Consider the following 24,568-nt stretch of genomic DNA (forward strand, 5'->3'; position numbering starts at 1 on the left):
ATACTCATTGTTCTCATGTGCAGAATAAGCAAGTTCTGCTGACGCTTAGCTACTGCAGGTGCTTCACATACAGGTGGTATTTCTTGCACAGGTGCTGTACATGCACGTAGGTGAAAACTGCTTGTGTTAAAAGGTAAAGAACCCCTGGACAGTTAAGTCCATTCAAAGGCAACTATGGGGTGCAGCGCTCATCTTGCTTTTCAGGCTGAGGGAGCTGGCATTTGTCCACAGACAGCTTTTCGGGTCATGCGGCCCTCATGGCTAAACTGCTTCTGGTGCAACGGGACACTGTAACAAGTGCCAAAGCGCACGGAAATGCTGTTTACTTTCCTGCTGCAGCAGTACCTATTTCTCTACTTGCACTGGTGTGCTTTCGAACCGCTAGGTTGGTAGAAGCTGCGACACAGCAACGGGAGCTCACCCTTTGTGGGGATTTGAACCACCAACCATCTGATCAGCAAGCCCAGGAGGTTCAGTGGTTTAGACCACAGCCTCAAATGAGGAAAGTGCTTGTTCCACAAATTTGGAAGCCCATGCTCCCCTGCATCATATGACTGTGCACTGGGTACATAAAATCCTTGTGCAGTTTTCACATGTGACACTGTTTATCTTGTACCTCTCTGCAGTCATGTACGCTACCTAGGTAGGGGCGGGGGGATGTTTAATGTAAAGCAACTCTTACTAAGATCCAGGGGAGTAGTTTGAGGGGCTTTACCTGATCTTGGTAGCTTTTCCCAGCTCAGGATAAGCAGTCTGTTTGATCTCTATTGATGGAATGCCAGGGAACAGAGCTCTTCTCAGTCCCCTTCAGAAAGCATCGAGAGACGGGGAGTGGGCTGGAGATAGTAGAGACATTCTGCTTTACTTGTTTCCATTGCACAGTTGATAAAGTGCCACAAATCTCTCTCATTTATTATTGCAGCAGCAGCAGCAGCAGACCAGTCTAACATAGCTATGCTTCTATACTGAGACACACTAGTGGCTGGTGGTGGGTGTTGTAGCTCTGGGAACGTGCTGCATCTCTGGAAATCCCACCTCTTGCACTGCACCTTGACAAAGTCAACTGCAGCAATGGGGAAATCAAAGGCAACATTCTGCTGGCCCCTGCTGAATAACAGATCACTCCAAGATAATATGGATTAGAATGATCCAGCCAGAATATTTGGCTTCTCACTGGTTTCTATGGGAAGGCATCGGGGGAGAGGAAGCCTTCATTGCATAGTCAGAATGGAAGGACATTGTGTTGAAAGTCCTCCGTTCCTTGCACCTGTTCTAGACAGGCCAGTAGCAGAGGGGAAATGAATGATCAAATGCAGAATGACTATGAACCCCGCCCCCATCATAAACACCATAAGCACATTTCTCATTTATGTGGCAGAATACGTTTGATCTGCTTGGCCCTTGTTTATCTCAAGCAGAGGAAGCAAATGTGTCATCCCCTTTATTGCTGTGGTATCAAAAGTGACATTGGATGCAATTATGTATGTTTAGACGGACGGCGGCTAGCACCCCCAAATATTAGGGGGGGACAACTTAATAATATGATAAAGCAATACTAATCCATGCTGAATACTGCCTGAGGTGGGTGTGGTAGGTTAAAATTGTTCTTTTGCTGGTAGAGGGGAGCTTTGCTGGCAGGGAGATATACCCAGGCTGATATACCCAGGAAAAGCTCTGTGCTCATGGCACTACTGCCAGCAGTGTTTCTGCAGAACTGCAGAGTTACTGCCAGAATAGCATCCATTGTATCCAAAGCTCCCTCATCCCCCTTAACCAACCAGTGAATTGACACCCTGTGCCACCCTGGAGCTGAGGGTTGCAGTTTTCCTCCTACTGGTGTCAGTGGGAGGGGAAATGGTACATAGCAATAATTGCCAGGGAGATTTGAAAAGAGAGAGAGCTGGAGCAAGCTGGCAGGGCTTTGGGTACAGGGTTGGCTCTGTCGCAGGTCTCTGCTCATGCAGAACAATCCTAAGGGTCAGGAAAGCAAGAGGAACATTCCTTTAAAAAATACCAAAACTATTCAAAGGTGCACACATGCCACTCTCCTCTTGATCCAGCTTTTGACTTCAGCAGTTTGCATTCTCTTTTTCAATTATATTTAATTACGCTGCCCGTCTAAGATCCCTGTTCACTTTTAGTTACTATCAGGAATAATTTAATTTTGAAGTTAAAGTAAATTAAATATTGGGGAGATTTTGTGTGTGTGTGTGTAAGTTTTTTCTATTATTTTTTTTAAGTCAATATCTATTGCTTCTCTGTCTTGTCATTCAACTGTCTTTTATTCAGTTACCGGTACTTCCCAGAACCTTCATCTCTCTGATATGTTTGGTTCTTTGGCTGTTAGCATCTAAGGCACATTCTTTTGTTGACGCTGGATAATTTCCATTAGCCTTATTGGGAATTACTAGTGTGTAGCAAAATGAAAGAGTGCCCATATTATAATTAAAGCTCTAATATCCTTCTAATAGACTTTCTATTGTATGAAATAAGTTCAGGGAAGCCAGAGCCAAAAACGCACTTGCCAGATTGTCAATATATCTGAAAGGAATGGAAACCCAGCTCACAACACTGACTGAAAGTGGGTCATTATACTGTATGTGAATCCAATAAATGACTGGGCTCAACACTATGAGTCTTAGTTAATGATGCCTCAGATGTCAGTATCTATTGGGTTTTTTTAAACCCCTTTTCCCATGCTCGTTGTAAACTACACAGCATTTGTGTGGTTTAAATTGCCCCTGGTACCGAGACAATCTGCAGGAATTCATCTTACACATTTGTGTGAAGAATGTACTGAAGTTAGGGAAACTTTGTGCAGAAAGTATGCAACTGGGAACATATTGCAAAGAGAGGAAAAAGTGTACTTCATTGCTCACTCAGCAACTATTTTTTCTTCAAGGTCATTGTCAGATATCTCCTTCTTTAGATCCCCAGGATCCTCAGAACCCAATATGGCCTCTTAGCCCCAGAGAATGCCTAGAGTAGGATCCTTACTGCTGGGTCACTAATTGCAGCCAGTCTAGTTTTCTTCCTGCCTTTGCTGTCTTGTCATTTTCTCACTTCCAGCATCTGTTCCCCTCTACTCATAAATTTCCTGGGGCCTCTCTCTCAACCTTCCCCCATCATACCTTTCTCAAAGCTTCTCTGGGCATCTGATTAATGTTCCACAACTGCTGCCCCGGAGCTGCCCCATAACCAGCTCACCTGCATTTTCATGTGAATGAGCTGAGAAGAGGAATGTCATGGGAAGCAATTCCTTTGTCTGGTTGGTGAGGAAGCAATTTGTGGGTGCTGGACCAGCATCCCAGTTCCCACTCTCCAAAATACCCTGTCCTTCTGCCATGATAACAACAAGGTGGGGACCAAGCAGCATTCTTGAGGGGAACTGGACAATTCCCCTCTGCTCCACATGCAGTGATAGGAATGGATGCAACTGTTGCATTTCTGCCTCACATATTCAAAGCAGAAGTCAAAATCTTTGTCAGGGGGGAAAGACCATTCTTGCAAGTTCTTGTGTGGAACAGCTGGTCACTGAAATCTGTCAACCACCAACCAACTTCAAATCAGGGCTTTTTTTTCCAGCCAGAAGTCAGTTCCAGCACCTCTCAGGTGGGCACCATTGCCATTCTAAAAGAATGAGGGATGTGTTCATAGTGAGTTCTGGCACCTCATTTCTAGAAAAATAGCACTGCTTCCAATATTATGTAGAATCTTCTCTTTTATGTACTTGAGTGCATTCTGGAAAGAAAACAAATGCAGGTTCCTCACAGTTGCCAAGTCAATTTTTTTAAGCTTTAAAAGCAGTGTTATTTTTTTCTAGAAAACAAAGAAGTGCCAGAACTCACTACGGACACCTCCTTTGTTCTCTTATAATGGCAATGGTGTCCACCTGAGAGGTGCCAGAACTGACTTCTGGTGAGACCCGTCTGAAAGAAAGCACTGGTTAAGGCTCTTCAAAAGTGATGTCCAAAAGTTTCATAATGGCTAAACAACACAAGGGCACCTCTTTTGATCAACCTTCATTTTGAAAGTAAAGCTTTGCTGCTTTTGAGAATGTGGAAAAGATGCAATTGATTTTGTTCCATTTCCCCCTCTCCTTTAAAGCACAACACGGTATCTCTGGTTCCTACCTTTCATCCAGTGCCATCACTAAAAATAAATAAATAAATGCTTGGGACATTTTTTTAAAAAAACTTGACTTTGTGCCTTTATAGCAGAGGCTGAATAAAGCAATTCTCTTAACAATCTCCTCCTCATCAGTGTTAAATGATTTGGAATTAAGTACTACCCTTGGCTTTTTGTTTATTGTCTTTCATGCTGCAACAGATTGTCCAATCCCTAAAGAAAAAAAGATCTTTGGTCTAAACTGTAATACAGATATATATTTGCATGTGCAAAACATCCCCCCCCACCCTGATCTGTTGCTTTTTTTTTCTTTAAGCCACGGGGAATAGCAGATGGTATGGGTAGGACTGAGAAGAAGGTGTGTATATTTATTGCAAATGATAAAGAAAGGCCCCAAAACATCAAGCCATCTATATAATACCTTTGCATTTGCATATCAGAGAGAGGAAGTGCTTCCAAACCTTCACCCTCATGCATGTGGTAACCATTGTATTTAAAAGGCCATCTTAAGCTTTCAGTTGGCTCTGAGCAAAGCCTGTGGCTCCGTTAGTGGAAACTACAGGCACCTGTGGTCACTTTCTTTTACTGCAGAAAAGTCCACATTTGGCCCTGCTTAGTGAATTAGTGAGACTGGCGGCAAGAAGCCTTTTTGAAACAATTTCACCCTTGGAATATATGTCAAGGTCTATAAGTAAATTTATTGCTGTTGTAGGCAGCAGCTGCCCCACCTTGAACAGAAATCTCCAACCAGGTAATACGTGAGGGATATTCATAATCTATGCAGTGACATGGTGTATCTTTAGCTAGGGTTGTACCATTTCAGAATGCATATTTGCTTGTGTTTTATTTGAATTTCATTCCAGATTTTTTTTGTGTGTGTGTTTGTGTGTGTCTTTGTACATACAGATTTCATTTAGCCTAGCTTTCTGTCTGATATGCTGGTTTTCTATGTATAGGATTATTTTTTTTATTTTATAAATAAATGAGCATTCAAACATATGAACACCCCCTGCCCCATAGACTAAGATGTTATAGCCCAGCCCAAAGGTTAAGGTAGCAATTACATCTGTAGAGCAGCGAGGATGGTTTAGAAGCATATTTTCTCCTGAAATACAACCAAATACATATTTTCTCTCTTAGGGTGAGTTTTTAACTAAGATACATAGTCTGCACCCAATTCTGGCTAATGTAAATATGGTGACTAAGCCTAAAACTGGCTACTTTTGCAGCATTCTATGTGGCTATCTTCATGCCCTTGACCCCTCTAGTCATTCAGTTTTAATATGTCTGGGCTAGACCCTTCCAGGCCACAGATTCATACCTTGCTAATACGGCACAGTCATACAAGACAACTTGGTTTTAACCAAAGCATCTGCCAAGTGAAGCGCTGTACAGGTGAGCAGTTTTGAGCCCCCAGTCGCAGACTGAGCTTTGTTGAGTTGAATATGGAATTGGCTTTTCCACTCTGCAACTTTCCTACATTTATGCCCCCTTACTTTGTATTTCTCCAGTGAAGGCAGCATAAGGGCATGCAGACTTACTTTTTATATGATGTATGTATGCAGATGGTTGTCTGCTACTCTAAAGTTCAGCATGACAGATTTAGATTATCGGTGCTTGTTGCTGCAAGGGAAAGCATACGTCTGTGGTTATTAATTGTGAGATTAACATTTTTAAACTGGCTCAAAGTTGTAATGATGTTATACATTTTTCCTATAATAAATAGTGCAGTGAAGCGGTATCTAAATATTGTGCAGTGCAACTCAGATGAAGCTTTTGTTTTAATATGCTACATTATCTATGTACGTTTTTACCTGGCTAAAGTTCAGTGGCTTGCTCCAAACCGTGAATGAAGCGGTAAGTATTTGTTCTAGGCATTTGAGAGCAATTGAGCAGTATTTTTAAGTATATGTAGATTGTTCAGGTTTAAACTGTGCAAATATGTATGAGTTTAAACATTCTAAAATGTTCATACAAATATGTATGAGCTTGAATATTCTAAAATGGTTGAAGGTAATTAGGGTTTATTATCTTGTAAGTAACTTCAGGATTGCAGCCATAATAGACTCATTACTAGTATGGACTGAGTTCTATGCACACTTCCTTGGGAATAATTCCTACTGAAATCATTGAGACTTCCTTCTGATAGACATAATTAAGTGTTAGATAAAAAAGCTGTCTGGTGTTGTAAGGTATATAACTATTTTTGGTTTTTGTTTGTTTGAATCTTTTCCTAGCATCTTGCATGTTGCCATCATTATTTGCATTTTCTTTGGGGTACTTTCTGAAGTATTGAAAAATGGTGTTAGGCCTGATCCAATTATCAGGCATTATATATATATAATGCCCTATACCAATTTAGATTCTCACATATTTCTGTCACTCTAAGACAAGGATAGAGTATATGTGGTCCTCCAGATGTTACTGGGTTCCCATCTCCCTTCAGCTCCAGTCAGTATGGTCAAAGGCCAGGGATGATGCAACCTGAAGTCCAACCACATCTGGATAGGTTTCCTATCCCTGCTTTTTTTAAAAAAAAAAAACTTGCAGAGATTGGAAGTGAGGAATAGAAAAAGGGAGTTGTGTCCTACTATAGAGCACTATAGAATGCATTTAGTAAAGATATTTTATTATTTGAAGCAATTGTAAGCCTCTGAGCTGTTATTTCCAAGCTACAGTAGGTGAAATGTAATACTAACAAAGCAACAGAAATGAAAGGGAAGCAAAAAAGATAGTGATGATCAAGACTGCTGTAGAACAGTACAAATCAGATATATAAACTGTCAGTATGTATGTAAGTAGGAGTCATTTTCTGTTCCACCCTGTATTGATTGCATACAGCACTGTTTCCGTTCCACTGCAATTCATCCTCTTCCAAAAAGCTATATTATTCATCTGGCTGTCCACTGTGGTGAAATTATGTAACTTACATAAATGGTGTTGTCAGTATGTTATGTTATTCCACTCCATTCATTCATTGCAAAGGAAACAAAATGCAAATGAAGGGGGGCATAATTACATATTGTTTGTGGTCTGAAAGCAAGAGCAGCACCATATACCAATAATATTTTCTGGATTGAGTTCCGTTCTGGACATGGGACAAATATGTTTACGATAGCAATTTCTGCTCCTGTTTCTCTTTCTGTCTGGTTCTCTGACATCACTGCCAGTGTCTCTTTTCCAGTTCTAAAATGGCTGCTCAGCGCCTGCCAATGTTCCCTTAATTTGAAGTGTGTGCACTTGATGCTATAGATATAGAGACAGTAAATCTTAGTTGGTGTTGCTGTTGATACCAGGAATATGGTTTCACTGTTGCATTATGCAAGTGAAGGTATTTATGATAAGTCTGACACACCACCAAATGCAAGAGACTTCCAGGAAGCTCCAGAGATTATTTTAATTCTACACACACAACTAACACAGACTGCAAACTAAAACAATTCTTTGGATGGAAGACACTGACAATACAATTGCTTTTATATGCAGAAATGTTCTAGATGAAGCAACCTTTCTGGATCCCTGCAGGAGTGTCTTTCACATCAAGCTGATAGTAACCTTAATAGTTGAAACACTTGGAAAGGGAAAGGGAGAAACCAAATAGCAAGTGTGCAACCAAGCCACACTACACATTATAGCAGGCTTCCTCAAACTTGGCCCTCCAGATGTTTTTGGCCTACAGCTCCAATGATCCATAGCTAGCAGGACCAGTGGTCAGGAATGATGGGAATTGTAGCCTCAAAGCATCTGGAGGGCTGAGTTTGAGGAAGCCTTCATTATAGCATAAGCTGTATTAATTTTCAACAGAAACATTTGGACCTAGTTATCAAAATGCTCCTTTCAAACACAGAATGGGTTTGACTTCACAAGCGACAAGGTGAAGTTAAAAACAAAACTCTTTACAGATAGAAAACACAATGCCCAAGTGACTTGATCCTATTGAAGCAAAAAGAGAAAGAGAAATTGTCTACTCTTTTCAAAGCAAATCTAATGCTAACCCTTTTCAGCTGTGCTGCTGGCACTCTGAAATGTGCTCCCTGGAGAGATCTACATGGCCTTATCACTGTGTGCCTTCTAGCGCCTAGAGAAGACCTGGATGTTTGAAAGTCTTTGCTGTTAGCATGATAAAATATCAGTACAGTAATGGGGTTTACTATATGCTCGTACATGCTGCTCAGAAATTCCCATAGCACTTCTTCCCTGCTCCTACTGCTGCCATGCCATGACTGAAACAAGCCAGAGTCTGCTTTATTTTATTGTCTAAACTTGGGCTCATGGTTTGTTTGGGATGTGGGGTAATGTGTGTTGTGTTTGTGCAAATATATTCATTTATTAATTTATACACAACCTTTAAAAATGAAAGCCATTCGTTTTTTTCTTTAGGCTTTGGGGAAAGCAATAAGGCCAGATGATAGAATTGCTTCTTACCAGTTACCGAACAATCTCAGCTCTTTGTAGGATGGCTTATTCTGTGTTCAGAACAAATTAGGGCATAGCTATAAATTATATATCTGGGTGTTCACATTCTGGCTATTTTTACTCCTGCTGCTGTTCTAGCAGTTTTACAAGTAGTACACAGGGAACACTTAAATATTCTAGCAAAGCTTATTTGATATTATGTGACTCAACAAAAAAATGTGGTGTTTGCTTTTATTTGCTTTTATCCACAATCTAAACAGTTTAAGATTCTTGACTCCACTTTCATGGCCTACGTCCGAAATTCTTGGTGCTTGTTTAAATCCCTATCAGTAAAACTTCTTTAGTGTGCTATGTAGCAGAGAACTTGCAATGGAGAGTACTGAAAATGGCGGGAGGGGGTGTTACCTCAGACTTAGAATAGATGTTTTGTCAGCCAGCTAACTCCACACAATAATGACTTGTGCCTAACAATAATATTTACAGCAATCAGAAACTGCAGCCATGATTGCTACACACTGGGGGTGTGGAAGTCTCCACTTATAGAAGGAACCATGTTGGCTTCAGGGATTATTCTTAGCAGACTTTATACTGCTTAAATGAGCAATAGAGTGGGGCAGCACCATGTGCACAAACTTAAGTAAACATGGGCAGACCCACAAGCACAGCTTTCAATCAGAGTCTCTGTGTCTTTCCACACTTTCAAGTTAGATATCCATCTCATGGTATGAAGATGGCCTTATGCTCCACCTCATTCAGTGAGGTCTTCTGGGGATGAACTTTTGATGGTCCCGAATGCCTCTGAAGTTTAGCTGGCCTTTACCAGGAGCTGAGCTGGCAGGCCCTGCCCTGTGAAATTCCTTGCCAATAGAGGTTTGGCAGACACAATCTCTGCTCTCTTTGAGACTTCATTTAAATGCTGTGTTATTCAGACAGGCTTCTGGAACCTGAGATTCTTTGCCAGCCAGATTTTTCTGATGCGTTTGACATCTCAACAATCTTATTACTGTGTGTGGGTTTTTAGGGTTGCTTACCGCCTTGTGATGTTTTGTACGAGAGTGCAGTTTATAAATGTTCAAATAAATAATTATTGTTTGACTGTGGTTTTTCCTCCCAGTTGAGTGCTTCAGATGCTGTAAAGCTGGAAAGAAAAAGAATCTGTCTTAGGAACTATAAATTAGCAAAGGCAAACCATAAAAGTAGCACGCTGAAGGCCATCACCTTGAAAATACCATTCACGTATTCTCTGGATTGAACTATACCCAGCTTTGAAAAGTGTTGTCTCACTTCCTGAGAAGCAATATACATAACTGCAGAGGTCACATCATTAATAATGTGGCAGTAATGCTTTAGTGTTTCCTAAGCCCTTCATGTTCATCGTGTCAGGAATGGTTGCAACTTCTACAGCAGGCCTGTGTTGCTATTCTCATATTCCAAGAAGGACATCTGAGAACAAGGGAGTTGTGGCCTTCCTTAAAATAGCACAGGGAGTTTCTGGCTGGCATTAGATACGAACTGGCCCACACATTCTTAGTCACTATGATACACACCACACCATGTACAGAAATCTCTATATTGATATTATGATTAGAAATCAAATACTGCAGCAACTTCAATTTATTCATGTATTTAAATAAAATGCTGTAATAGTTAATACAGGGCAAGTTGAAGCTAAAACCAAATCGCTTTCTCTGGTGCCTAAAGCCAATCTCTATCTTTTCCCAATTTTCAATTTCTACCATTTAACAACTACCTCCCCCCCAATCCATTTGAAAAGCTCCATGCAGCCTGATTTTATGGATAAGAGACTTTAAAAATATTACACCAGGGTGGGGGGTTGACTCTTCTAGCTCTATTCTCTCTTTTCAACACATAATCTGATTTTTTTTTTTTTTTACTGCCTCGGGTGCCAGCCTTTGCTTTGCTTATGTGCAAAGAACAAACTCAGCTCTGTGGTTCTCTTGGAGAAACAGGAAAGGGGTGGGTGGATGGAACCACAGGTGGAGCATAAATAGGGTTGCCCAGCATTTACCCCTTCACTGCAACTATAATTCCATCCTTTGGTTTCACTCAGCCATAACTGAGTACAATTTTCATTTTGTAAAACACAGATATTGCCATTGAAGGGAGGGCATGGGCATATTTGCAGACGAGGGAAATGGTTCTGAGCACCACTAGTTCCCTGCAACCAAGCACATGCTGCAACCTCTTCTGTTGGCTGCAATAGAATGCTTTTTTCCAACTTAATTTCAGTCGAGGGGAAAGTGAGAGTTGAGGTTCCTGTGGGTACCAGAGAAGACCTCTGCAGGTACATCCAACATGCAACACATTGACAACTCCTGATTTTGTATTCTTGGTTCTTGCCTGGATAGTTGCCTTCTGAAAGGAGTGGCTTAAATGAAAATGACTGTTAGGTCCATTCATTTAAATGGTTCTGCTCTGAGTAAAACGTAATTGAACACCACCCTAAGTGCAGCTCAGGTGCACCAACTCCTGGGGTCGAGGCAGTTCCCCCTCCCAAAAAAAGCATTTTTTGAGGTGTCTGAGTCCCCTCAATATTCAGGGGGCATTCAGCTCTGCCTCCTGGTGTCACTTGATGTTGTGTGCATGACGTTACGACGCTGTTGCTCATGGCCCCCCACAATGCTCATAAGAAGATGGCGCCTTTGGTGTGCCACTCATACAAGGATACATTCAAACCACCAGCATCTAGTTACATTCTTGCCAATTGGTATTATTGAGAACATGGTGAGACCTGTAGCTCAGAATAGAGCTGAGTTTGAAATGAGCTAATTTAGGCCTGATCCAATTTGACACTATATTTAATTTGTTTTAGATAAACTACTTCTGAATTAATTCCAGGTAAATTCACCCAGCACTAATCCTCAGTGCTGAAATTTATGTTGGAGATTATAGGATTTGTTCCCAATGACAGTTCCCTAATAAGCTAATATTACCCTGTTTTAGGTGCTCACTGGGCTGCTTTCAAATATTTTGCTTGCCTGGTACTGTTTTTCACAGAAGAATAAATTAGTCTACTGATCTGTTAGCTCTTTATGTCACTTTGGACATCCCCAACACGATGTACCACCAGGAGGAGGGTAGGGAATCTCTGGTCCTACCGATGTGGCTGGACTCCAACTCCCATCATCCATGACCACAGCCCATGCTGTGTAGAGTTGATGGGAACCGGAGTTCAACAACATTTGGAGGGCCATGGGTTTCCCACCCCTGTTTTAGGATCTGGAGGGGTGGGTCTTTGGAACTGCTCTTTAGTCATCCCATTCGTTCTTAGAGAGGGGTGGTTTGCCCCATTCCGTCTTTTCTTTACTCTTGTTCAATATGCATACGGATTGATACTTAATCCATTGCTATTTTTCTATCCTCCCCATCCACTTTATAGATAGAATATTTTATATTTGCATTCTAAATGTTGTTTTTTATTATTGCTTACTAAATTAGAACTTGCTAGTCCAAAGGAAAATACAGCTTTTCCTAGTAAGAATTATTCCAGTCCTAATTTCCATATGTTTTGTAGGATGCTGAGAACATTCACCATTTATGATCACTCCATGCTTGTAGCCAGATTGCAGTATGTTTTGTAATGACTGCTCCCCGCATAAAACGGAGGGGCGCCCTTTGCGTGGATGCGCGCAGCCCTTGGATCTGGAGTGGCTCCATCAGCGTAGGCTTGGCTTTGCCTTCCCTCAGGTGCGATACCTGGAGGTCCCCGCCTACCCCAGTCAGTTGTCCAATCCCACCTGGGGGAAGCGTTGCCAAGGAGACCAGGCCAGGTAGGGGGAGGGATTACCTGCCCACACAATAGAGGGAGGATCTTACCTGGGAAACCTCACTTGGCTCCAAAGCTTCTCCCACCCTACCCACCCTCAGTTAATGCCTTATTTTGCAGGTTAACTTTTCTTCACAGGTTTTGCAGGTTAACTTTTCTTCACAAGTATGTGGGCGCTGCTACGTTAAGGTCGCTGTTAAAGGGCCGGAAAGGAATTTCCCTGCATTGGCAGGTTTCGCCTTTCCCATAGCAAAATGTCACAACTTTGGCGGTATCAGGCCTTGGGCGGAATCCTTTAGTCTATCTTCCTCTTTACAGCAGCGATACCAGGGTTCCCCGTTAAAGGGGTTTCTGAAGGGAGGCTTTGACCGTACGCCGAAAGGTCATCATTGCTCTCCCCTGTGGTGGCGGCGTAACAGGGACGGCTATCTCTGCTTGAACATATGTTCTCCAGAGCCGGCCCATCCCCCCACACACATACTGGATAACCCTGATGCTCCCTAGGTCCCCAGCTGGGGACTGGGGAGGGAGAACGCCCAATGCCTGAGCCAAGGTCTACCCACATTTGAAATTTAATAAAGTTGTGGCCAATTTAATCCCATAGCACGTTGTCTTGAGTCGTTCGGGGGGGACCGCTCGGGATCTGGGGACTCCGCCTGTCCACGCAATGCTTTTTTTCTAAAATTCTGGAGTGAAAATTTATAGTTTCTTATGTTGCTCTTGAAACTTTGGCCACGTGGTTGACTATATATGGGGTTTGTGTAGCTTGGCCTCATTCAGAGTATTAATTATACATTGATGTGAGCTTTCAAATGTACTATGAGAGATATTTCACAAAGGAATTTGCTACATAACAATGAGCAATTAGTTATTAGAAACCCAACTGAGAAAGCAGAGGCATTAAATGATCGCTTTAAGGGAACTTTGGAACTATGAGACTTTTAATAGTGTGCTGGCAATGTCAATATAACTCTAGCTTATTTCTTAATTACATCTACAATGACAGATATTCTGGATACTTTTTTTAAAAAAGGGGGGCCGTAAAATGTCTGGTTTTCCCTGGAACTGAGATGCTGAGCCATACACTTGTCCATACACTTCTGAGGAGGGTAGAACGCCAGGCGAGTGCCTGGTGGCTGGTGCCTGGTAGTAAAAGCCTTGAAAATGCTGGTAGGAATGGAGATAGTCTTTTAGATATTTGCGACTAGCAAAACTAATGTGAGCACCTTGAATTGGGTCCAGAAAGGAGTTGACAATCGGTGTAACTATTTTAAAATGGGGGTTATAAGAGTTCAAAATGAAACCCCAGCCAGTAAGTTGGCTGCTTCATTTTGGACCAATCAAAATTTCCATGTCATCTTCAAAGGTTGCTCCACCACATTGCAATAGTTCAGTCCGGAGGTTGAAGCTTCCATACAACTTCAAGCATTTTCAGGTGGGTAGGCATGTGCGAAGATACAAATGTTATTGCAGAAAGACAGTAACTAACGGTACATTATCTACCCTTGCGGTAAACATAAAATGATGGTGCTGAGCTATAATGATGGGAAGTCACTGTGAGAAGTTTAGGTCTGCCCTTGGTTTGGTAATTCGAAGAAGCCCACTGAAGACAGATTAACATATTATGATTATGAGACATTAACTTCCCAAGTAGTGTGTTTCTAATGGAATTATGAATACTTAGATTTAGAACAGTGCTGGCATTATAAGCTAGATGAGACGCTATTGTAGATAGACTATCTCTTTACGAGCTTGCAAAGATAGTGGCTACATTCACAGATAATCACAGATATCAGTACATCAAGTTAATATTCTAAGTTTGGGATACTCAAATCTATTGTGATTTCCAGGGGCAGCATCAGCACCTAACATCCTTGGACAGCTCCCAGGACTCCCCACCGATGCATCTCCTACAATTCCAATCATCCCTGACCACTGGTCCTGTTAGTGAGGGATGATGGGAATTGTAGTGCCAAACATCTGGAGGGCCGGAGTTTGCCTATGCCTGTCCTAGACCCTCCTTTTAAAAAAGTAGTGTCAGGTGCCTGCCATTTCCCCCACAACAATACACTAGGCAAGGGGGTCAACTTCAAAAGCAACTCGGCTTCCCCCATGCCTATTTTCTATTACATTTCAGATGGAAAATTGAATGGGCAAGTTATAATTTGAGCACGCCTTCCACACGGAGATTACAAACCAAGATCAAACTGTGGCTTATCCCAAATTTTCAAATATTGCACACTCACAAAGAAATAGTACAGCTACAGTCCTGTCCTACCTCCTAGCTTATCATGTCAGGGATGTTCTCAATGTAGGCAGATCTTGGGGAGTCACTGTTAGCAGATCCCATTTGAAAGTGAGGAAATCACAATGGGGAAAACGTCTCTTAAAAATAATTGAATGCACTCATAACAGAGAAACATACACGTTGCTGTTCAGGTTCTTGCATAAGCCCAAGTGCCTACCAGTGTTTCTGCTTTACCATAGTGGAACTTTGATGATTTATAGCACCAGATATAAAATGTAGGGTCATGAAGAAAAGAGAAAATGAAGAATATAGGGAAGCAGCTGAGTCGCAAGTTGCTACAGAATAGTATTAAAAAGCTGCTTGAAGGCAAGCAGTTTGCTGCAGCTGCTTCTGGATTCATTCATTCATTGATTTTTTTTTTAAATGAAGATCTCCTTCCTCAAGTTCTGCTTGAAGATCTGCTAGAATTAGAATGTCAGCATGTGAGGTGAAGATTACCAGTTCCTTGGTAATCACAGAGTGTTTTGACTGATTAAATTGCACCAGCACATACTGCCTTAAATGGGAATGAATACTTGAAGCCAAAATTTTCCTAAGGAAAAGTGGGACATTCCAGGATCAAATCAGAAGCAGAGACAGCTTCTCTAAATCAGGGACATTCCTGGAAAATAGGGACATTTGGAGGGTCTGAGATTTATACTGCCCAATCATTTCTTAGGAGGTTAGTTTAGTTGGTTGAGGGAGTTATTTGCTTTCATTCACTAAGCGAGCATGTTATGTTATGTGTTGTTGTTGTTTTAAAAAATGCTTGTTTGCAAAATCAGTGACCAACACTTTGAGCAATTTGCCATTTGCCATACTGGTCTCTGTAGCCTTTGCTCTAAACGTGGCAAATACATACCAAGCTGTGTGTCTCTCTCTATCTCAAACACATGTACAGAGAGAGAAAGTGTTGCTTTATAGCATTTTCCGAGAAAAATAGGCCCTTTCAGACTGCTTAATATCCTACCGTTTTTTCTGCTGTTGGAACTAATTTGATGATAATGAAGTCATCTGCAGAAATGTTATATGTGTCCTCTGGCTATATGACAATACAATCACTATCTTTGTTTCTGAGCTTGACTCATTTGCATGCCTGTGTAGCAAATAACACATAATAAGTCAGGTCAGGTGTGTTAAATAACCTTTGAGCATTCTTATATAGCCTGTAACAAAATAACACCACTGATCTGATTCTCTTTTACAGCATAGAATAAATACTACTAAGCAATCAGTTTTCTGTCTGTCCACTGCCATAAATATATGGTCTACATTTTTATATTGATGATGTGGAACACTGAGTGGGTAGGAGAAAAGGGCATGATGGGGACTGCATACAAGGAAGGGGTGAGGAAACCTTGGTGCTCTAGATATAGTTGAACTACAAGTCCCATCAGCCCTTACAAACATGGCCAATAGCTGGGGTGATGAAACTTGTGGTTCAGCAACATCTGGAAGGACAAATGTTCCCCATATCTGCTTTAGGGTATTCAGTAGCTATACAACAGGCTCGTTTTCATGTGATGCTTTTATATATCTGTGGTGCTTTGACCAAGCATGACATTTAAAATAATTGTGGGGTACATTAAACCATCCTGTCAGGGCTGGGTCAGGCCTAGGTAAAGGGTAAAGGGACCCCTGACCATTAGGTCCAGTTGTGGCCGACTCTGGGGTTGCGGCGCTCATCTCGCTTTATTGGCCAAGGGAGCCGGCGTACAGCCTCTGGGTCATGTGGCCAGCATGACTAAGTCGCTTCTGGCGAACCAGAGCAGCACACAGAAATGCCGTTTACCTTCCCGCTGGAGCGGTATCTATTTATCTACTTGCACTTTGACGTGCTTTTGAACTGCTAGGTTGGCAGGAGCTGGAACTGAGCAATGGGAGCTCACCCCGTCGCAGGGATTCGAACCGCCTATCTTCTGATTGGCAAGTCCTAGGTGTGGTTTAACCCACAGCGCCGCCCGCGTCCCTGGGTCAGGCCTATTGAAGCCTAAATCTGGACTTGGAAGTTGCTTTCTCCAGCAAAAGGTCCCTGGAATAAATCAGTTGGAGTCTGACATACAGCATTCGGGGGGATGGACTACTGCTGTGTAGCAGAAGGCCAAATCCCCAGACCTGGTCAATCTGGAGGCTGTATACTGCTTGCCAGTTGCAGGGACCAATTCTGTACTGAAGAGAAATTTAACTCATGATGTCAAGCCTTGACACTACTGATAACAGGCCCATGCATTTCCTGCTATGAAATGGTATAGTCCAAAAATTCCTGCTGCATATGATTCTGCTGATTGTGTAGCTCAGCTCTAGAGACTCAATGGCACAACCTGGTACAATGTTAAATAGAAAGAATGCTTTCAGCGTTGAAGAGTGGAAATTCATGGCATTCTTTTTTGAAAAAAGCAAATCATCCTAAAAATATGTTTTTGATATATATATTTTCAAAAAGATAACTACTGTTTTCTAATGATTATATTACAAATTGTTATTAGAAATACCTGTGAAGATATTCAAAGTCTCTTGAGAGCAACTGGAAATATTCCAAACCTGAGAAATGTTGCAGCAGGGATACTGTGTACATACAATGTCTGAAGTGTCAGCCTTCAGAATAGAGCTGATTTTTCCAAATGGACAGCTAGAAAATAGTTTTGGTCTTTATTCTCCCATTGGAACAGAATAGGTCTAATATGCTTGCTTGAGAATTGTACTGATTCTGTTTTCTGAAGAGAAAACAAAACAAAATGTTTTTCCAGACTGGAACATACTTTCTTATTCCATTGGCCTTTTTTCCGTAAGAGTGTTTGGGCAACCCTCTCAGTACTCAGGTGAACAAATGTTTTCAGCTACTTATTACATCAAACCTGACATCAAACATGAACCACATTATGTGAAAGCTCCAAGTGCTTGCTGTGAAAAGTCTGAGAGGTGATACAAGAATCGTAAAAAGCTTTTCCATAAATGCAGCAGTAGAAACCCTTCTGACTGTGAAGAGGGTTGCAGATGCTACCTTAAGAACATACTTATCCTGATGCAACAAGAATGATCTACGCATAGATGACTTTGTTGGGTGCGGTCCCTGCACACAAAACGAAACCCAGACCTAGTCCCTACACACAGCACCTGGGTGTCACAGGATCCATTACCTTTAACCTGTGAAGTACACTTAGCTCTGTTGGGTCTGCAAGTCCCCTGTCTGACAGCTGATGCCAGTTTGACAGTTCTAATTGCTTGCTGGATGGTTTCTGGGGGACAGAAACAAAGATCTGCTATGGTGCTGCCCCAAATCTGACAGCATTAATGCCTGTTCAGCAGCCATTCTCAAATGCAGCAGTGTGTAAGCAACTTGTTCTTAAGCAAAAAGTTATGGGGCTAGGGGCCAATTCCTGTGAAACTAAATAATCTACAAATGTGAAATTTGTTTTTGTAATGATACTTCAAAGGGCTTTCGTTTCTAAGTGCTTTTCAATACCTAGCTTACATTGGACTGTGCCAATGGCACCAGCTGTTACGTGAAGGATGAATTGTTGCAAAGAGCTCACCTCTGCATTTTCCTGTGTTGCATAAATAAGAAAGAGATATCCAGTGCAACCCTATGTTTATGCAGAAGTAAATTCCACTCTGTTTACTCTCAGGTAAGAGTGCACAGGATTGCAACCCAAAGCACGTGGTATATCTGAGCCATGCACCCAAAGAAGAGGGAGTCTTCAGGAATAGCCTGAGCATCTGAACTCCCTTTGCATTCTGAGTTTGGGTGGGGGTAACAGAGGAGCCAGAGTCAGTTGCTTGTTCTCTGTCCTCATGAAAGGAACGGCATGAAAGGAACAGGGATCTGGAACTTACACTTGCAGTGGCTATTGCACTATATTTGTTCTGCCATTCTTGTAGCTTGTACTTCCTGTTCTGCCTCTTGGATCTGTAAGCATTCTGTCAGGCCCAGATTCCCTGCAGCTTTTTGCCATCACATCTTTGATTATCAGATCATTCCAAGCATCCACCACCCAGGCCTTGGCTCAGCTCTATGCACACGTCATATTAAATCTTCAAATAACAGTGCAATGGGGACAGAGCAATGTTAATAGACGTTTCAAAGAGGAGCAGTAAATTTTAGGCAGCAAGCATTGCAGGAATTGCAAGAGGCAGCGAGCGAGGGGGTTCTGATTATGAAAATGGTTGCCCAAAGCAGTGTGTGCTATTTTTAGCTTGAAATCTTAGGGTAGTATTTCATCCATGGGTAACCAGATGAACTCTTGGACTGGTGCTGATGGTGATTTGTTCAGATCACCCTGTTGTAATGCAGCCCTTCAGTCAGCATCAGAATTGGATTTGACAAGGTGCGGCAGGTAGATGGAGGGAGGCTAAAGGGAGGAAGCATGGCAAGCTATGCCCAGTGCTTGATAATTTACGATCCACATGAGAAATATGTCCTGTAAAGGTACCTTTTTGTGGAATCAGCTTTTGTGATGGGAGCTTCTCTTCGGAAGTGCTTTGTGGTGTCGGTATATAATACGCTGCTCATCACCACACACAATGTCCAATTTAATGAAAAGGAAAGAAAAAAGCTGGTACACAATAGAAGAGGATAAAGATGGCTGTGGGAAATCAAAGCCAGTTGCTTGCTCTTCCCAAGTGCTGAGTGCATTTTTGGGCAGGGGGAGAAAATGCAATTCAGTTCCTGCAGCAATGTGACCTATCTCGTGCTCCAAGTACAATAATTTTGCCGAGAAGAGCTTCTCGGATAAAATAGGACAAGTGTCAGGGGGCATAACAGGCCAACCACATACACAAATGAGTGACTGATTTTCCCATTGTGTTTCTTTGACACAGCTTCCAACTCAGACACCCCACTACTACCTCATAGTAACAGCCTGTGACAATGTCACTGTGCGCTGCAGTTGATATGGCTTTGTGTAGCAGACAGGGTGCATTCTGTCATCAATTTATTTTGTATGAAGCTCCTGTCTGTCAGGCAGTACTTCTGCCAGTGACTTTTTAAAAAAATAAAATAAAATGTGAACAGCCCAGAGCCTACTTAATGTTTATGTCTGTCAAACAGTTGAGAGAAATTGTATAAACTCATCTAGTGCCTTGCACAAGCAAGATAGGAGTTAAACTCCCAACCAGATGTGTCCCCAATATCATATGCCTCTGGGCTTTGTTTAGCTCACCACTTTCAGAACCTTGATCAATCAGCTATTTAAAAGTGGGATGGTGGTGGTGGGTAAATAGGTACAGTCTTCTCAGAACTATAATATTTCAGAATCTCAGAGAGATTCGCCAAATGCCAAATCTTTCACCCCAGAGATACTGAAATGGAAAGCTAGCTTATTTATTAGGGGTAATGATTCTGGTCTTTTCCCTCTCCTTTATGGGCTAGCTTTCTACGTGCTGGGGAAATTTCACAGGGTGGAAGAGAGAATTCTCACCAGATGCTGTTTCTGAACTATTGAATGGGTTCTGAGGCTCATCCTGCTTGCAAATAGATGCTTAGGATGCAGTAAGCCACTGAAAGGCTGTCCCAGCACTAACACAAAATAACTTTAGAATTACAGATAGGTGTGTCATGATACCAGAACAAATTTGAGGTTGTGGTATGATTCTGACACATTGATATAAGAATAGCCCTGCTGGCCCATCTAGCCTAGCATCCTGGTCTCACAGTAGCCAAACAAATGTCTATTGGAAGCTTGCAAGCAGGACAACAGCACTCTTCCCATGTGTGTTTTTTAGCAGCTGGTATTCAGAGGCACACTTCCTCTGATAGTCAAGGTAGAACACAGCCTTTGTGGCTAGCAACCATGGTTATATAATAGCTAGTAGGCTTGGTGTTGAATATGCAGTTGAGAATGTACTGAAAGTAATATGGGAAATTCGCCATAGGGAGCACATACTCAGTATATTCCTTTGATGCCATTGAAGTTGGATAAGTCCTGGCTTGAAATGCCAATGTATTTTAAGGCAAGGTCCATTACCTTAGAAAATAGTCTTCTGTTCACAATATGAACTGAGAATATTGTCAGCATGTGTGTTTTCGTTTTCGTATATGCAGTATCCAGGCATTGCAAGGCACATTGAGAGGATCTCTTTATGTACCTATTGCATCTGGAAGAAGAGGCCTTTTTGTTTTTATATCTTGCAAAGGTGCACTCATAGGTTGTTGGTTTTTTCCTCAGGAAAATTAAGGAAAGTATACAGATAGTTGTTTTTTTGCCAGCTCTTGCCCACTTGAACAAAACACCATTTAAGGTGTAATACAAGAGGTGTAATATGAAAGGTATGAATCACTGTATTTAAGTAAGATTTGAAATGGAATTGCAAATGCCTTTGTTTTAAGACTATTGATAGTTTCTTCCTTAAATGCTCTATTAGCTGCCAATAATGAATCATTTGTAAACACTTCAGGGAACGGAGGTTGATTGCTTGACTATATAAAATTGGCAGGTTAGTAGTTTACACAGACCAGCAGGGTAGCGAAACTTAGTTGCTTGTTTCCACCTTTCTTGTACAGCTGCCTCTTTGCAGTCTGCCTCTGTCCCATTCTAGGATTTATACTATTGACTGAGCTCTGAAAGTTGTGGGTGTGATTTGTGTGCATTTGATTTAAAAGGGGAGTTTTTCAGGGAACACCAACTTTCCATCCCTGTTTAAATGAAGCTGTGCACATTTCTTAACATCCTCTTCTATAAGAGAACAGAAAGGTCTATTCTGAGTATGACTAATGTTGGATATCACTCTAAGACCTTATTAATGACAGCGCAAGACGTATCAGCCTTTTAATGACCTTCATTCCTCTTACTGTTTATGAATAGCAAAGTGTAACATGGGATAAGGTTCAAGTGTCTTCTAGAAGGATCAGCTCCCCCAGCTGCTGTCATCATTAGAAGCTCTGCTGTTTGTCCCATCAGCAAGGGATGCATGATTGACAGTGACACAGGCAGGGTTTTCTGATTGTAGAACTCTCTTCCAAGGGAGTTCACCTTGCCCCATCTATGATTGGTGTTAGGCAGACAGCCAATGCATATATTTTTTATTCCACCAAGCTTTACATGGTAGGTTACAACCTTTCCATTTCTAATTCCACAGTTTAGGGTGTGGACATAACCCTAAACTATGGTTAATCAAAAACAAGAAGCAAGAACTTCCCATCGCCTCGTTGCAGCAGTTCTGGAGGAGAAGGGAGGCGTGCACGTCCAAGGCTCACTGCAGCTTGATTCCACTGGGATAAGCCATGGTTTATCATGACCTGAATGGAATGCTTAGCAAACCTTCATGACACATACATTCTCTTTTATATTGTTTCAAAAAAGTAAATGAAAAGCTATTTGAGCAGTGCCACTTTCTGAATGCTAAACTGACTTATCTCCATGGATGAATTCCAGAGGGATGTGTTCTGCAAAATCAGTCTAAAAGAGAAACATTTTTCTTATTATTGTCAGCCAATATAATTGGATGGGAAAGTGTATTAGTTGTGCCAGTAGATCAAACTGACCTTGTACTGTGCCACTTACCCCATTGTCAGATTCCAAATGAGTCCCATTTTTGTGAGGTGGGTGAATGCTTCTCATGGTTCTGTATCTCAGAATGCATGAGACAGTAATTCACCATTTTATAGGCAGTTTTAGAAATCGTGTATTAAAGTAACTCTGAAACATTTTGTGCCTGTACTGATGTAGTGCTCTCGTACAAAACTCATACTTGCATCTGTTTTATATATATAGCCAGATTGCTGCAGTTTGGCTGACTATGTTCCACATTTCCAGAATACTGTATTTAGAACGAAGTAGTGTATTTATAAGGGACGTGGGTGGCGCTGTGGGTAAAAGCCTCAGAGCCTAGGGCTTGCCGATCGTAAGGTCGGCGGTTCGAATCCCCGCGGCGGGGTGCGCTCCCGCTGCTCGGTCCCAGCGCCTGCCAACCTAGCAGTTCGAAAGCACCTCCGGGTGCAAGTAGATAAATAGGTATCGCTTACCAGCGGGAAGGTAAACGGCGTTCCGTGTGCTGCGCTGGCTCGCCAGATGCAGCTTTGTCACGCTGGCCACGTGACCTGGAAGTGTCTCCGGACAGCGCTGGCCCCCGGCCTATAGATGTGAGATGGGCGCACAAACCCCAGAGTCTGTCAAGACTGGCCCGTTCGGGCAGGGGTACCTTTACCTTTACCTTTTAGTGTATTTATAGCTGTCCATCTTATCATACACAGCATTTCAGTTCTACATGTATGATGACCATTTACAAGCAGACATATGTAAACAAAGATGCCTTATTGCAACTCCTCCTGTGGTTGTTACTTAATGGGAGATCCCCCCCCAAAAAAAATATGCAAATTGCTGTACAGAGAAGGATTTGTTTGTTTTTTCCAAGATAGTGACTGAGGAAGGAAGGCTTAAACCTCCCCTCCCCACATGTTGTAGTCCCAATCATGGTCCTCCCACCTGCTGGACACATTGTATTGATTTTTCTTTTAAACAAGGCATGAATCCTAATCACAATAATTCAACCACCACCAAGACCCACACACATATAAAATGTGTGTATTAAATTATCATTACATGTGGACTGCACCCAGTCGCAATGGATTTTTGCCAATACTCTGTTCTCCCTGCAAACCAAGCATAGTGGACAATCAATATGCTTTTTCTCCCTTTCTCATAACACTAAGACTTATGGACATTCAATGAAGCTGAATGTTGGAAGATTTGGGATGGATATAAGAAAGTACTTCTTCATGGGGTATATAGTTAAACTATGTCACTTGCTCCCATAGGAGGTGGTGGTGGTGGCCACCAACTTGGTTGGCTTTAAAAGAGGAATGGACAAATTTATGGAGGATAAGGGTATCAGGGGCTACCAGCCATGACGGCTGTGTTCTGCCTTCGCAGTCAGAGGCAACAACGTTTCTGAATACCAGTTGCTGGAAACAACAGGAGGGGAAAGTGGTGTTGTGCTTGGCTCCTGCTTGTGGGTTTCCTGCTGGCTTCTTGTTGTTGGCCATTGTGAGAACAGGATACTAGACTAGGTGAGCCATTGGCCTGATCCAGCAAGCTCTTCTTTTGTTCTTAATATATGCTCATCTGGAAGTGTCCTCAGTCCAGGGTTGGTTGGTTAGTTGGTTGGTCAGTCTTTAACTCTTCTCTCTCTTGGTTTTGCTGGTCTGCTTTTGGTTTCTGCATCAGCCACCCATTTTTTGAGCAGGAAGAAATGGGCATAAGCTTTCTATTGATAAAACAGTAGCCTTGTTTGAGGAATTATCCTCCATGCCATCATAATACTGTACTGTGAATAGAGATAATAAGAGTCTCTTATCTTGTATCTTGCAAAGCTGGCAAGGCTTGATTCCTTGAGTCATCTAGATTTGTTAGAAATGCTCATCCCTTTTGCCTTTGGGTGCAATGCTCTTTACTATGCACCCCCCCCCCAATATGTTGCTCAAACTGAGAAAGCAATGATGTAAGGTGCCTGTAACCTGTTGCTAGGTTATCTGGATCTAACCCCTTAGGGCCCTCCACTTAGACTCGCAACATGTTACAGTAGTTGTGGAGTGTGGGGTCCACTTGCCTGAAGGCAGATGCCTCATTCCTTCCTGTGGCACAACAGCCATAGGATGAAATAGAATTCATACCCCACCTTTCTTCCATCATGGTACCCAGGACAGCATACTTGGTTCCCCAGTGGTCCCCCATCCAGGCACTGGCCAAGCCTAAACCTGCTTAGCTTCAGCAAGGTGGTGGCCTCATACACTTTCAGATGACATTCTAAGTATCAGAGGACAAAGTTACTACTGTTTATGTCTCGGTCTAGCTATTCCTGTTTCATTGTTTTTGTAGCACAGCAGCAACAGCACACATACTCTTTCTATACATATATGTTTTATTAGCTTGGCTTTGAAAAGGAACTTCAGTATATGTGCCCTCTACTGACAGTGTTCCAAAAGCACAAATGTGTGACATTTAAGATAATGGCAA

The 24,568-nt window shown here is 42.1% G+C and overlaps 1 protein-coding gene across 7 annotated transcripts in view; it reads left to right on the forward strand.

Moving 5' to 3' along the window:
* EYS (eyes shut homolog) overlaps positions 1-24,568 on the forward strand; it is a 511,791-nt gene that overhangs the window by 356,231 nt on the left and 130,992 nt on the right. The gene's annotated exons all lie outside the window — the stretch shown is intronic.

This window comes from Podarcis vaucheri (genome assembly GCF_965113315.1).
Source record: "Podarcis vaucheri genome assembly, chromosome: 3".
Lineage (NCBI taxonomy): Eukaryota > Metazoa > Chordata > Lepidosauria > Squamata > Lacertidae > Podarcis > Podarcis vaucheri.